General features: G+C 35.0%; 1 long non-coding RNA gene across 1 annotated transcript; it reads left to right on the top strand.

The window, feature by feature from the left end:
* LOC148125626 (uncharacterized) lies at window positions 1-6,198 on the top strand. The gene is made up of 3 exons (XR_015743869.1): window positions 1-84; window positions 3,081-3,102; window positions 6,140-6,198. It is a non-coding gene; the product is annotated as an uncharacterized LOC148125626 (long non-coding RNA).

The raw sequence follows: 6,198 nt of genomic DNA, 5'->3' as shown, positions 1-6,198 counted from the left end.
GGGGCCTTCTCCCAAGTAATCTGGCAGATCACTGTTGCTCTTGTCTCTTCTCTGTCCTGCGTGCTCTCGGATCCAGCACGAAAGGTAGCTCCTTATCCTCCTCTTCACTGACTGTCCGCCCCTGCAAGCTGTCCCCAGCCAAAGCCCTCTGTAAATCTCAGCCAGCCATTCAGAGTCATTAATTAACCCAGTTCCTGACATGCCAGGAATGAGCTCATTCTCTCTTGAGCAGACCAAGGAAGAATCTGAGGAGTCGTCTAAGGGAGACATCACATCATGCCAAATTTAAATACTTAATTATCTTGTTTTCAGATAGAGCTATTGCAACAATGCAAGAGCAAATACTCCCTCTACATAAAATTGATAACAAAATCAGTTTTTTACAACCTATTTGAACTCTGCAAAAGTCAAACATTAAATTGGAATTATTATTTTTCTACACACTTTCCAAGTGGAGTAGAATGATATTAGCTTATTCTCATTTCAGTGGCTTACAAATAAGCATGCATATTTACTCTTTTTGAGACCATACCAAGGCTTAATTAAGGTGAGAGTCATTATTGTTCAGCATAATTTACTATATGTTATTTGTTTATTTAAAATTTTATAGCGTTTTTTTGAGAATTGAAAGCAATTCCATTGTAGGATAACATACAGAAACTAAAAACAAAAATAAAAAGTAACAGAGTCCTGGATCAAGTGGATTATCTGGAACTTTTCCAGTTGGGTTTCAGACAGTGGTGGGATTCAATTTTTTTTTACTACTGGTTCTGTGGTGTGGATTGGTGGGCATGGCAGGGGAAAGATACTGTAAAATCTCCAGTCAGAAGAGGTATTTGCCAGTTCTACGAACTACTCAAAATTTCCGCTACCGGTTCTCCAGAACTGGTCAGAACCTGCTGAATATCACCTCTGGTTTCAGGCCAGGATATAATATGGATTGGTTATTGGTTATGCTGGTGGATGAACTCTGTGACGCAACTATCCTGACTTTTGATAAGGTCCTGGCATGTTTCTGAGCTGGTCATAGGATTTATGAGTAGGAGGCACAATGATGATTCTCCTTTTTCCTCTTAGACCTGTTCTATTTAGTGTTGGTATGGAGGAGAGGGTGAAGCATTATCTGTATCAGGACTGGACACTAATCAGTTTAACATCTACATGAAACTTTTGTCAAGGTCATCCAATAAAATGAAGTGCAATATTCATAGTACACGAATGATACTTGGTTTTACATTTCAACCTAACAGTGCTATCAAGAGCATCTCACAGTGAAGATCTGGATGGAAAGGAAGAAGCATAAGTTTAACTCTGAAAATATGGGAAAGGCTGTGGGTCCTAGGGATTTTCTACTTTTACTTCTTTGTCTAGGGATTGTTGATTCCTAGACAAAACTGGCACACATCTTGGAGATTCTCTTTGATTCTTAGTTAATGCTTAAAGAGAAGGTAGCAGCTCTGGCTAGATTCATGTGATGCACTGATTGCAACTTTTCCTGGATTTGGACTTCCTTGTCATTTATGCCTTAAACACTAACATTAGGATTGTTGCAACACACTCTATATGGGTTATCCTAGAAGACTATTCAGAAGCTGCAACTGTTATAGAATGTAGCTTTACAAACAATTATGGGTATGTCTTAACTATGCTCATGTGGCATCTTTATTGTGTGAGCTAAACTAGTTGCCCATATACTTCTGAATATAATTTTGCTGCTTGTGATATATAAAGTCTTGTCATAGAAGAATTATTTCTTCCCATTATTTCTGCCTGCCCAATAAGATCTGGCATAATAGGTATACTTAGATTCCATTTAAATAATAGCAATAGCACTTAGACTTATATACCGCTTTACAATGCTTTACAGCCCTCTCTAAGCAGTTTACAGAGTCAGCATATTGCCCCCAACAATTTGGATCCTCATTTTACCCACCTCAGAAGGCTGGAAGGCTGAGTCAAAATGATATCATTTGGTGGGTGCCAGGAAGTATGGCTTCTCTGTCATGGAGCCTGCAATTTAGAAGGGAGTCCCTCCAAGATGTCTGTATTGTCCTGACCATTGTTCTTTAAATGAGCCTTGACGTTCTGGTGTTGTGCGGATTTCTGAAGCTAATGAAGAGTTGTTTTGGGTTTTTTTTAATCAAGGCTGTTTATTATTATTTTTATCTGATCTTGCTTTCTTATTAGGTGTTTTTACTGTAATCTACCCAGAGAGTATATGAAATAAATATGGAAGTGGCCACAGAAGAACTAGCACATACAGACACTTGACAAATGATATTTTATAGTTGCTCTAAAATTGTGGCAAGGGGGCTAAAATTTAAAATATTTGGAAAGATGATGCTTTGAATTCAAACTGAAAATTTGGGTTGTGCTATGATTTGGTTTTGTCAGGCTTGGAAAAAACCTGGAATAGTTATTATAGCAAGAAGAACTCAAGCATACTTTTTAAATAATTATCCCACCTAAACTCCCCTCAATAAAATATTGGGTGCCCCCAAGTAACCAAAATTTTCCCAAGTCTTAGTAATGCCAAGCAATACGTGTACATGTAACATTGTAAATGTTTTTGACAAAAGAAACAGCATCAGAAATGGAGAAAGATTATTTATGAGAATTGCCAATGTTTTTGTCTTCGTATCTTTGAAAGTTACATAATAAACAACAGAAAAAGGGTTGCTGTTTCTTTGAATTACAGCATGTTTTCCAGAGTACAAAAGATAATTATTTTCTGTATTCAGTTTTATTTTTAAAATGGCTGCATGTTTTGATATAGCATTAACAACACACTGGTATATACACTGTGGTTGTACATTACTCAAATATAGTATTACTGAGTTTATTTGAATTTAACTCTTCAAATTGCTACCTTAAGCACTTGTACATGTGCATTTTCTGATAGCGCTCACTTTATGTACAATGATAATTGAAAATATTTGTTGTATGAGGAGGAAAGGAGCTTTCTTATTATTTTGGTTTATAGTTAAATAAATTAGAAGATAATTGTAAAATAAAAAACAACATAAAGGTCACAGCTTAGACAGCATTATAAAGTGATGTTTCATATCTTTATTTTACAGATTATAAATAACTGCAGCATATGTAAGTAAATAACTTGTTTTTTGCTAATTATCAATGCTTTTGCTAATACCAACACTCTTCATAATTATAGTTTACGTACTGTTATGGACAAAATATTGGTTAGTTTGATTAAGTGAAATAAGTATTGTTTCTGAATTTAGAGTTCTTGATCAAATCAGTTATATTTTATGTTTGGGCCAGTGCCCAAATCAGTGAACTAGGAATAAATGAGATCTGCATCCAGGAATTTATTTAAAAATCAATACAAATGGAAATTGTAAAATATTTCCAAAATTTAATGTAATATAGAACATTACTTTGATTGGAGAGCAACCAAAATTAAAAATAAATTCAAAAATGTATTTGACATTAAGGAAACATGTTAGGCAAGGCATCAGATAGTCTATTAGAAAGCACTAGAACAAGACAAAAGTAGGATTAATTCATGGTAGATTTTGCCTGCTCCCTGCCCACAGATGGTTGCATTGACAAGGGTACTATGGTAGCAAACAGCTGAAAAAAAGTAAATGGGGAGATGTTGCCATAGCAGCTAGCCACATGGCAAAATGAGGAATGTTGCTTAGCAACCATGAGGGCTTCAAGGCACAAGCATTCCATAGAGAGCTAGGAAAGCAACAACTGGAATGGCTGGGGGAGGGGAAAGAATTAAATTGAAGGACACAGAAAGAGTGCTTAATGTGAAGACAAGGAAAAACAGGGGAAAAAGGCAAATTAGCAAGAAAATCTAACACCAGAAATAACTGTAGTGATGGATGAAATACTGTAGGAATGCTTTATTTACATAGCATTTTGATTCAAGTCATTAAAAGTTACTGCAAAATTGGACATTTGTTTGTTGTATACATCTGCAAATAAAATACTCTCCATGAATAACCGGAAAAAGGAACTTTAACAGACTGCTTAATTTTTGTTTTTTTTTCTACAAATTAACATAAATATAATTTCTATTATAGTAATTCTAGTTCCTATTGCACTTGATAAGAAGTTCACCATTCATCCTTATTAAGCTTTGGAAGTGAAAGATGAAAATCTTAACATTATGTACAGTATGTTTGTGCCTTCAGTCAAAAAAATTATAATTTATTTGTCAAAAATAATTTTTTCTGCAATTATAACACTTTTCAACCATTTTTTAACTGTTTACAGACTACCTGAATGGAAAAGCTCATTGCTACAAGATATGATAAATAATTCTATAATTAATTCATGACATGTTAATTATACTAAAGACTAAGGGGCAGCATTGAGCTTGAAAAAAAGAAAGAAAAAGATTTACAATCAAAACTGACAAGTAGTGATATCTGTCAGTACAAATTTCTAGTACAAATTATTCAGCTAATGTTGGAGGAAAGATAACTTCTGTCAGAATGTTTCCTAGATACTATCCAATTTGCTCTAGTGAGTCTTTGTATCATTTCAAAGCAGGCTTAAAATAAAATTTAGAACAGTTATCTCAATTTTCACAGAAGATTGCCTAAACTTTTCTTAAAATTTGGATAGGTAACCTAACTTGTAAGATTCCCAGAGTCACCTTGCAGAGGAGATGGGTGGCATAGAAATTTAATAAATAAACAAAAATAAATACCTCTTAGCCATGAATAATATGGCAATATTGTTCTGAGGAAATCTACTGATGCTTCCCGCTGGCTGGCTGTTTTATGTAATTATGACTAGTCTGAAATGGACAGATACATTTTAAGAGCAACAAAAAGGAAAACATTACTTGTGTTCAAATGATAAGTGTGGATTATGAAAATGCTCAGCAGACATTCTCTGAAATTTATTTCTTGCTCTGTTCTGCCTGACTTTAGCAAATTCTGCCAGAACTGAAAGTAAATATTTTTCACATGCACAAATTTCATAGACTTCTCATTAGCAAATTTTAGAATAAGTGTTGTAGGAATGAGAAGTGCTGTAAGAATTCCCACAAGTGAAGTGTTTTGTCTTCAGAATCAAAATACATTTTTACATTCAGTTTATTTATAGTCTATTACAATTATAGGAATATGAATTTTGGTTCAACAGAAGATTTTTTTTAATAATTCCAGTTATTGAGTAGTTGATGAGGTTACCTTAGGAAGTGGTAACTCTCCTCTACTGGAGGAATTTAAATTGTCACTGGATGGCTATCTGCAGGGTGCTTCAGTGTTTAATTTATTTTGTATTTATTCATTTCTTTATATTCCACCTTTATTATTTTCAACAATTGGGTCAATTCCCAACTTGCTCTTTGTAATAATGTTTCCAGCATTTTGGGACCTCACATGAAAATTCTGGATTGATTGATTGATGAACATTTGTTTTCTTGGCTGTCTTTCTCAGATGTATTCTCTAGCACCAAAGTTCAAAACTGTTAATATTCCTTTTATCTTGCTTGACCCATTGTCATCGGGGCACTTGGTACCATGTCCAAGAATTTTGCAAAATCAATCAAAAAGTTGCAGCTTCCTGCTGTAGTGCCAACGGAGTTGCAAAAGACTGCGCGACTCAAAACAACATACATTTTAACAAGATATTTGGTTGATAACTAGGATGCTGGCAGCAACCCCTATCAACCATCAAAGCCAGTCAATATTTGTGATACATTTTTAAATGTTCAGTTGACTGATTTTCATGTTTAATGAATAAAAGATAATAATAGCAACAACAATGCTGGAATAGACCCAAGGAAATAGGTGGCATGAAATAAGATATTATTATTCCATCAGCAACTAACATCTCCCCCAGAACCTCAAGCCAACCAGCAAAACCCAGTTTTGGAACTCTTCTGGAAGGTCAAAAGACTGGGAGCAGATCCCACTTCCAGTGGTAGAATGTTCCACAGGACGGGACTGTATCGGAAAACACTCTTCTACTTGAACCCTCCCCCCCCAGCTGAAATTCCATAGCTGATGGGGTCCAGAGGAGGCTTCTTCCATTGGAGTGAGAAAGTTCCTCAGATACCCTGGATCCATGCCATGGTTGTTATTCTTGAATTATTACTTTGGTTTTCTTTAGATTTAATTTTAGTTTCATATTTTTTTGTTCTCCTTGATAGCAATTGGTGCTGGGATTTCCATTGCTTATAGATCTAGTCGTAAACCATGACATCACATG

This window comes from Pseudonaja textilis, chromosome 5, assembly GCF_049901715.1.
Source record: "Pseudonaja textilis isolate UNSWEBS1 chromosome 5, rPseTex1.2, whole genome shotgun sequence".
NCBI classification, from domain to species: domain Eukaryota; kingdom Metazoa; phylum Chordata; class Lepidosauria; order Squamata; family Elapidae; genus Pseudonaja; species Pseudonaja textilis.
The sequence above is the reverse complement of the archived record's forward strand: the minus strand, read 5'-3'. Positions and strand labels throughout refer to the sequence as shown.